The 9,941-nt window shown below is 44.9% G+C and overlaps 1 non-coding gene across 1 annotated transcript; it reads left to right on the top strand.

Moving 5' to 3' along the window:
* Positions 1–8,949: 8,949 nt before the first annotated feature.
* Positions 8,950–9,025, top strand: trnav-uac. Its single transcript has one exon. It is a non-coding gene; the product is annotated as a tRNA-Val (tRNA).
* The last annotated feature ends 916 nt before the right edge of the window (positions 9,026–9,941 follow it).

The raw sequence follows: 9,941 nt of genomic DNA, 5'->3' as shown, positions 1-9,941 counted from the left end.
GTGTTCCAGAGTAGAGAGTGTTACAGAGTGAGAGAGTGTTCCATGGTAGAGAGTGTTCCAGAGCAGAGAGTGTTCCAGAGTAGAGAGTGTTCCAGAGTAGAGAGTGTTCCAGAGTAGAGAGTGTTCCAGAGTAGAGAGTGTTCCAGAGTAGAGAGTGTTCCAGAGTAGAGAGTGTTCCAGAGTAGAGAGTGTTCCAGAGTGAGAGAGTGTTCCATGGTAGAGAGTGTTCCAGAGTAGAGAGTGTTCCAGAGTAGAGAGTGTTCCAGAGTAGAGAGTGTTCCAGAGTAGAGAGTGTTCCAGAGTAGAGAGTGTTCCAGAGTGAGAGAGTGTTCCATGGTAGAGAGTGTTCCAGAGTAGAGAGTGTTCCATGGTAGAGAGTGTTCCAGAGTAGAGAGTGTTCCAGAGTAGAGTGTGTCCCAGAGTAGAGAGTGTTCCAGAGTAGAGAGTGTTCCAGAGTAGAGTGTGTTCCAGAGTAGAGTGTGTTCCAGAGTAGAGAGTGTTCCAGAGTAGAGTGTTCCAGAGTAGAGAGTGTTACAGAGTAGAGAGTGTTTCTGAGTAGAGAGTGTTCCAGAGTAGACAGTGTTCCAGAGTGAGAGAGTGTTCCAGAGTGAGAGAGTGTTCCAGAGTAGAGAGTGTTCCAGAGTAGAGAGTGTCCCAGAGTAGAGAGTGTTCCAGAGTAGAGAGTGTTCCAGAGTAGAGTGTGTTCCAGAGTAGAGAGTGTTCCAGAGTAGAGAGTGTTCCAGAGTGAGAGAGTGTTCCATGGTAGAGAGTGTTCCAGAGCAGAGAGTGTTCCAGAGTAGAGAGTGTTCCAGAGTAGAGGGTGTTCCAGAGTAGAGAGTGTTCCAGAGTAGAGAGTGTTCCAGAGTAGAGAGTGTTCCAGAGTAGAGTGTGTTCCAGAGTAGAGAGTGTTCCAGAGTAGAGAGTGTTCCAGAGTAGAGAGTGTTCCAGAGTAGAGAGTGTTCCAGAGTAGAGTGTGTTCCAGAGTAGAGAGTGTTCCAGAGTGAGAGAGTGTTCCATGGTAGAGAATGTTCCAGAGTAGAGAGTGTTCCATGGTAGAGAGTGTTCCAGAGTAGAGAGTGTTCCAGAGTAGAGAGTGTTCCAGAGTAGAGAGTGTTCCAGAGTAGAGAGTGTTCCAAAGTAGAAAGTGTTCCAGAGTAGAGAGTGTTCCAGAGTAGAGAGTGTTCCAGAGTAGAGAGTGTTCCAGGGTAGAGAGTGTTCCAGAGTAGAGAGTGTTCCAGAGTAGACAGTGTTCCAGAGTAGAGAGTGTTCCAGAGTAGAGAGTGTTCCAGAGTGAGAGACTGTATCATGGTAGAGAGTGTTCCAGAGTGAGAGAGTGTTCCATGGTAGAGAGTGTTCCAGAGTAGAGAGTGTTCCAGAGTAGAGAGTGTTCCAGAGTGAGAGAGTGTTCCATGGTAGAGAGTGTTCCAGAGTGAGAGAGTGTTCCATGGTAGCGGGTGTTCCAGAGTAGAGAGTGTCCAGAGTAGAGAGTGTTCCAGAGTAGAGAGTGTTCCAGAGTAGAGAGTGTTCCAGAGTGAGAGAGTGTTCCATGGTAGAGAGTGTTCCAGAGTGAGAGAGTGTTCCATGGTAGAGAGTGTTCCAGAGTGAGAGAGTGTTCCATGGTAGCGGGTGTTCCAGAGTAGAGAGTGTTCCAGAGTAGAGAGTGTTCCAGAGTAGAGAGTGTTCCAGAGTAGAGAGTGTTCCAGAGTGAGAGAGTGTTCCATGGTAGAGAGTGTTCCAGAGTGAGAGAGTGTTCCATGGTAGAGAGTGTTCCAGAGTAAAGAGTGTTCCAGAGTAGAGTGTGTTCCAGAGTAGAGAGTGTTCCAGAGTAGAGAGTGTTCCAGAGTAGAGTGTGTTCCAGAGTAGAGAGTGTTCCAGAGTGAGAGAGTGTTCCATGGTAGAGAGTGTTCCAGAGTAGAGAGTGTTCCAGAGTGAGAGAGTGTTCCATGGTAGAGAGTGTTCCAGAGTAGAGATTGTTCCATGGTGGAGAGTGTTCCAGAGTAGAGAGTGTTCCAGAGTAGAGTGTGTTCCAGAGTAGAGAGTGTTCCAGAGTAGAGAGTGTTCCAGAGTAGAGAGTGTTCCAGAGTAGAGAGTGTTCCATGGTAGAGAGTGTTCCAGAGTAGAGAGTGTTCCAGAGTGAGAGAGTGTTCCATGGTAGAGAGTGTTCCAGAGTAGAGAGTGTTCCAGGGTAGAGAGTGTTCCAGAGTAGAGAGTTTTTCAGAGTAGAGAGTGTTCCAGAGTGAGAGAGTGTTCAATGGTAGAGAGTGTTCCAGAGTAGAGAGTGTTCCATGGTGGAGAGTGTTCCAGAGTAGAGAGTGTTCCAGAGTAGAGTGTGTTCCAGAGTAGAGAGTGTTCCAGAGTAGAGAGTGTTCCAGAGTAGAGAGTGTTCCAGAGTAGAGAGTGTTCCAGAGTACAGAGTGTTCCAGAGTAGAGAGTTCCAGAGTAGAGAGTTTTCCAGAGAAGATAGTGTTCCAGAGTAGAGAGTGTTCCAGGGTAGAGAGTGTTCCAGAGTAGAGAGTGTTTCAGAGTAGAGAGTGTTCCAGAGTAGAGAGTGTTCCATGGTAGAGAGTGTTCCAGATTAGAGAGTGTTCCAGAGTAGAGAGTGTTCCATAGTAGAGAGTGTTCCAGAGTAGAGAGTGTTCCAGAGTAGAGAGTGTTCCAGAGTAGAGAGTGTTCCAGAGTAGAGAGTGTTCCAGAGTAGAGAGTGTTCCATGGTAGAGAGTGTTCCAGAGTAGAGAGTGTTCCAGAGTGAGAGAGTGTTCCATGGTAGAGAGTGTTCCAGAGTAGAGAGTGTTCCAGGGTAGAGAGTGTTCCAGAGTAGAGAGTGTTTCAGAGTAGAGAGTGTTCCAGAGTAGAGAGTGTTCCATGGTAGAGCGTGTTCCAGAGTAGAGAGTGTTCCAGAGTAGAGAGTGTTCCATAGTAGAGAGTGTTCCAGAGTAGAGAGTGTTCCAGAGTAGAGAGTGTTCCAGAGTAGAGAGTGTTCCAGGGTAGAGAGTGTTCCAGAGTAGAGAGTGTTCCATAGTAGAGAGTGGAACACCAAGTCTACGGTGCGCGTCGCCCGCCCGGCCCGGCCTGTTCCTGCCGCTCGCACCAAGTATACGGTGCGCGTCGCCAGCCCGGCCCGGCCTGTTCCTGCCACTCACACCAAGTCTACGGTGCGCGTCGCCAGCCCGGCCCGGCCTGTTCCTGCCACTCGCACTAAGCCAGGGGTGCGAGACGTCAGCCTGGTAAGGCCCGTCCCTCCTCCACGCACCAAGCCAGTGGTGCGAGTCGTCAGCCTGGTAAGGCCTGTCCCTGCTCCACGCACCAAGCCTACGGTGTGCGTCGTCAGCCTGGTAAGGCCCGTCCCTCCTCCACGCACCAAGCCAGGGGTGCGAGTCGTCAGCCTGGTAAGGCCTGTCCCTGCTCCACGCACCAAGCCTACGGTGTGCGTCGTCAGCCTGGTAAGGCCCGTTCCTCCTCCACGCACCAAGCCAGGGCTGCGAGTCGTCTGCCTGGTAAGGCCCGTTCCTCCTCCACGCACCAAGCCAGGGGTGCACGTCGTCAGCCTGGTAAGGCCCGTTCCTCCTCCACGCACCAAGCCAGGGGTGCGCGTCGTCAGTCCAGCACAACCCCGTGCCTGGGTCACCGGTGCCTGGTAAGGTCCCGGTCAACTGCTCCACTACGGAGCTGAAGCTAACCGCTCCTGCTAAGTCCAGTTCAGCTCCAGCCAGCGGGGCCAGACTGGACCAGGGGCGCTATGGGGGGTTTATTGGAGGGTGATGGGCAAGGCCGGAGCCAGAACCGCCGCCGAGGAGGTATGCCCACCCAGCCCTCCCCTGTTTTGTTCAAGTTGAGGCGCGGTCGCAGTCCTTTAGGGGGTACTGTCACACCCTGGCTCTGGGACTCTATATGTTGAGCCAGGGTGTGTTCATTCTTTGTGTTTATTTCTATGTTGGTAGTTCTGTTGTGTTTATTTCTAGGTTGGCCAGAGTGACTCCCAATCAGAGGCAACGAGTGTCAGCTGTCGTTGGTTGTCTCTGATTGGGAGCCATATTTAAACTGTCTGTTTTCCCTTTGTGTTTTTGGGTTCTTGTTCCGTGTTGGTCATTGTTACCAAGGACGTTACGAGTCGTTTGTTGTTTTGTTGGTTGTGTATGTTATCACTGAAGATAATAAATACCATGTTCGTTCAACACGCTGCGCATTGGTCTCTCCCTGACGATCGTGACATTGGGGTTGTGCCGCAGAGCATCATGGGGGTTTGTATGTGTTGAGATGATCACATTCCAGATAAATGGTTGAACTGCTTTGTTTGTAAATTGTCTGAGTGTTGGAGTGTGCCTCTGGCTGAAAGTACATTTTAAAAACAAGAAAATCGTCTGGTTTGCTTTATTTAAGGAATTTGAAATGATTTATACTTGTACTTTTACTTTTGATACTTTAGTATATTTTAGCAATTACATTTTATTTTTGATATTTAAGTATATTTAAAACCAAATACTTTTAGACTTTTACTCAAGTAGTATTTTACTGGGTGACTTTCACTTTTAGTTGAGTCATTTTCTGTTAAGGTATCTTTACTTTTACTCAAGTATGACAATTGGGTACTTTTTCCACCACTGGAGTTAACATCGTCATGGACGGCAGAAAAGGACTCGAGACGGACATCGGAGCGGGAAAACAACGTGATTAAAAAGGAGGAATTTTTACGTGATTAAAGGAAAGGACATTTATTCAACTCTGAAGACAAACCTTTTAATTAAATCTGCTAAATGAGTGAACTTAGGAGGAAACGTCAGTGAGTGAAGTGAATGAAGATCACGTGACTGAGGAAAATATTGCTTTGATTGAGGACAATATTGAGTGACAATCAGGAGCTTATTGAGAAACGAAAAATTCTTGAAATTGTTGGAAACATTGGACAGTTTGATAAATGTATTGAGCAGTGGAGCTCATATACAGAACGGTTTGAATATCTTGTTCTTGTAAATGACATGGATGAGGACAACATTGTGCCTCCATGTTTTAGTGTAATGGGGCCAAAGACATTTAATTTACTATGCAGCCTGCTACAGCCAGACAGAACAGGTAATAAGACGTATGGAGATATTGTGGAGATACTTAAAGGACATTTTTCACCAGAACCACTAGTTAATGCTGAAAGGTTCAGGTTCCACAGGAGACATCAGGAAGAGGGAGAATCAGTAACAATGTTTGCTGCTGCATTAAAGAAACTATGTTTAATGCTGTTCTAAATGACATCATTAGAGACAGACTAGTGTGTGGGCTACGGAGTGAAGCTACACAAAAGAGACTGTTGACTGAAAGTCATCTGACCTTGGCAAAGGACATTGAAATCAGTGTGTCCATGGAACTAGCTGCTAAAGAGGCTCACCAGTTGAGTTCATCAGGAACTTAGTGGGTTCATCTAACAATCCTAATCACCAGCTGATACATTGTAATCACCTTACACCTAGAAAACATATTTTAATGAAAATCATAACCTCTCTGTGTGATCTATGTAATCAAGGTGCCTTGGACTCCTTTAATCATATGTACTGGGAGTGACCAGGGGACATTGTTTGGGAAAGTGATACCCTCTGTCTTTTCTGCTGTAGTGGATATCATCATACTTTGTTCCCCAAAATTGTTATCACTTAATGATAATTCACCACTATCATTACAGAATATGCTACATGTTGCAGTAGGCCTGTCGTATAATATTATACAACGTCTAATCCTGAATGCTGATTGGTTATAATATAAAACATATCCTTACATGCATTTTATGTACTTCTAAATATACAAATATTCAAAATAAGAAACAAAATATTCTTAAGACATTCAATCAAGTAATATTTTATTTTAGATGGTATTTATTTAGATTGATAACAACCCAGTAGATGAATCTGATGCGTATGCTAAAGGAGATGCCCAGCAACGTCCCCTACTGAAGTCTGAACGGTCTATAATGCAGTGCCTTCAGAAAGTCACACCCCTTGAATTTTTCCACATTTTGTTGTTACACAGCCTGAATTTAAAATGGATTAAATTGAGATTTTGTGTCACTGGCCTACACACAATACTCCATAATGTCAAAGTGGAATAATGTTTTTAGTATATTTAAATAAAAATGAAAAGCTGAAATGTCTTGAGTCAACAAGTATTCAACCCCTTTGTTATGGCAAGCCTAAATAAGTTCAGGAGTAAAAATGTGCTTAACAAGACACATAATAAGTTCCATGGACTCAGCTGTGTGCAATATTAGTGTTTAACAGGATTTCTGAATGACAACCTCATCTCTGTATACCAAATATAAAATTATCTGTAAGGTCCCTCAGTCGAGCAGTGAATTTCAAACACAAATTCAACCACAAAGACCAGGGAGGTTTTCCAATGCCTCGCAAAGAAGGGCACCTATTAGTAGATGGGTAAAAATAAAATAAAAAGCAGAATATTTCTTTGAGCATGGTGAAGTTATTAATTACACTTTGGATGGTGTGTCACTACGAATATACAGGCGTCCTTCTTAACTCAGTTGCCGGTGAGGAAGGAAACCGCTCAGGGATTTCACCATGAGGCCAATGGTGACTTTAAAACAGTTAGAGTTGAATGGCTGTGATAAGAGAAAACTGAGGATGGATCAACAACATTGTAGTTACTCCATAACACTAACCTAATTGACAGAGTGAAAAGAAGCCTGTACAGAATACATTCGCATTTCAGTCATTTAGCACGTAGCTATGGTCCCCCGTGGGAATCAAACCCACAACCCTGGCGTTGCAAGCACCTTGCTCTACCAACTGAGCCACACGGGACACAAATATTACAAAACATGCATCCTGTTTGCAATAAAGCACTAAAGTAAAACTGCTAAAAAATGTGGCAAAGAAATTCACTTTATGTCCTGAATAAAAAAGTGTTATGTTTGGGGCAAATCCAACACAACACATCACTGAGTGCCACTGTTTTCTTGGTGGTGGCTGCATCATGTTATGGGTCTGCTTGTCATCGACGAGGACTAGGAGTTTTTGGGGGGATAAAAAGAAACTGAATAGAGAGCTAAGCACAGGCAAATTCCTAGAGGAAAACCTGGTTCAGACTGCTTTCCTTCCACTGACTCCTCAGGAGAGTTCTGGACTCTGCCAGTGCGGCCACACCACCACAAGAGACTACAGGTGTCCGCCATCTTTAACCCCCCTCCTGCCTGAACGTCTTGTGGACTAGAGCGCCAGTTAACCCTCCTCCTCCCTGAACGTCTTGTGGACTAGAGCGCCAGTTAACCCCCCTCCTGCCTGAACGTCTTGTGGACTAGAGCGCCAGTTAACCCCCCCTCCTGCCTGAACGTCTTGTGGACTAGAGCGCCAGTTAACCCCCTCCTGCCTGAACGTCTTGTGGACTTGAGCGCCAGTTAACCCCCCTCCTGCCTGAACGTCTTGTGGACTAGAGCGCCAGTTAACCCCCCTCCTGCCTGAACGTCTTGTGGACTAGACACTAAAAGCTAAAGCAAAAGCATCTGAAACTTTTGTTGTGTCCGGCACACCCCACTCTTCCCGACACCACCTTTCTCTTCTCTAGCAAATAAAACATCTATCTTCTGAATGAAGCTTGTAACGTCAGTACAGTAGCCTCTGCTTCAGAGAGGGAAGGGGCAGGTAGCCTAAACACACCCACTGGTAAAGACTTTCAGCTGGCAGGCAGACACTGGAATAAGTTGGAGTGACAGAGTGAGGGCCTTGCATAAGCACTTTATAGCGTTTTTTTGTGTGTGACTCGTAAAATAACGTTATTAACCAGTTGTTTTTAAAATAACAGTTCTGTTCTAGAACACTATCGATCACATTCGTTCCCAGTTCTGTTGCTGTTCCTTGAAAACGTTTTTTTCTGGTTTTCGGTTCTGTTGATCTTGCTTCCTCTCGACTGCCTTTAACTTTTTAAGACAATTATTTTCATTGTTAGAGCGGACAATGGAGTATCTGGTCAATAGATCTGTTTTCATCCAATATTCGAAAGGTTTCCATGCGAATGTTCTAAAATCTGCATAAAACAATATGCGCATTTTCCCTCCAGAGATGTTTCCATCAAACTGACTTTTTGTGGATAAAAGGCTGTACATGAAAACGTAATTACTTTTGTGGTTAAATTCCCATGTACCACATGAAAAACACAAGTTAAATGGGTTTCCATCGCATCTTCAACTCTACTGATGGTTTTGTTACTAAAGCTGTTGCATTATATAGCAAATGTGCCCACTCTGACCATGGCACATGCCAACAACTCACAGATACAGTGTGGGTATGGCTATATCGATATTATATGTATTTCACAAACGGCAGCTAAGCCTCGATCATCATGTTAGCTGAATAAGACCCTTCATATTTATTGGAAAGGAGCATCAAGCTCGTCACCGTGCACTTTCACCAACCTGTGACGTTCATCATAACTTATTTCATCTGTAGCCTAAAACTGCATGCTTTCCCGAGTCGTAGTGGGAGGACCACGCAACATATCGCGTGACTCCAAGTTTACTTCGATATGATGGTTATAGTGTATTATCAGTGCTTAATTTGATCCGGATCCTGCCCGGAACAGGATCCGGCACCTCTCCGTTTTGGACTGTTTCGTTCCGGAACCTATTTGGCCGGATCCGGTACCTCTCCTGGCATGAAAGATAATTGTCACTTTTAGCAATGTAAAAATTCTAATAATCTCTCCCAGAACTCTCTCTGCTCTGACAGACATGAGCCTCCAACTCTCATCTCTCCAGCTTTGCCCATCATTTATAGAGCCACGCCAAGGGTTCTGGAGGAGCTGCAGCACGCCTGATCAATTCAAATACATTTTACAAAGTTATAGAATTACTGCTGTCTGTTCAGAAATAAATGAAATAATTCAAAATAGCCTACTACACAATGAGAAAGCCTAAAATGTAGTCACAGAGGATAAATAGCTTATTTTAAAAATAACCTAGGCCCTGTGTAGCTCAGTTGGTAGAGCATGGTGTTTACAACGCCAGGGTTGTGGGTTCGATTCCCACGGGGGGCCAGTATGAAAATGTGTGCACTCACTAACTGTAAGTCGCTCTGGATAAGAGCGTCTGCTAAATGACTAAAATGTAAATGGAGTGTAGCACAATAACAAGGCATACTGTCGGGAATGCGCGGCAAATCTGTAAGAGAAACTTTAAAACATTTTTAGGACTATAATTTCCTCCTCATATTGTTGCATACAATATGTCTCCACACATCTAGGCATAGGCTATTGATGGATTCAAGTTCGTTTTCATTGATCTCAGATTCTCAGTTTTTCAGTGTCAAAATAGCCTGTCATTTCGATCATTTGTGCGGTATGGGAACTGACAAGACAAATGGGAACTCGGGAAAAAATGAGGTAGAATCATGACATCAGTGGTCTTCAAATCAGGAAAGTCGGAGCTCTGGAAAGAGGCCAGAATTCCCAGTTGGATGACCGTTTAAAACAAATGTTTCCAGGCGGAGCTCTAGAAAGAGGCCAGAATTCCCAGTTGGATGACCGTTTAAAACAAATGTTTCCAGTCGGAGCTCTAGAAAGAGGCCAGAATTCCCAGTTGGATGACCGTTAAAAACAAATGTTTCCAGTCGGAGCTCTAGAAAGAGGCCAGAATTCCCAGTTGGATGACCGTTTAAAACAAATGTTTCCAGTCGGAGCTCTAGAAAGAGGCCAGAATTCCCAGTTGGATGACCGTTTAAAACAAATGTTTCCAGTCGGAGCTCTAGAAAGAGACCAGAATTCCCAGTTGGATGACCGTTTAAAACAAATGTTTCCAGTCGGAGCTCTAGAAAGAGGTCAGAATTCCCAGTTGGATGACCGTTTAAAACAAATGTTTCCAGTCGGAGCTCTAGAAAGAGACCAGAATTCCCAGTTGGATGACCGTTTAAAACAAATGTTTCCAGTCGGCGCTCTAGAAAGAGGCCAGAATTCCC

This window comes from Coregonus clupeaformis, unplaced genomic scaffold, assembly GCF_020615455.1.
Source record: "Coregonus clupeaformis isolate EN_2021a unplaced genomic scaffold, ASM2061545v1 scaf0519, whole genome shotgun sequence".
NCBI classification, from domain to species: Eukaryota; Metazoa; Chordata; class Actinopteri; order Salmoniformes; family Salmonidae; genus Coregonus; species Coregonus clupeaformis.
The sequence above is the reverse complement of the archived record's forward strand: the minus strand, read 5'-3'. Positions and strand labels throughout refer to the sequence as shown.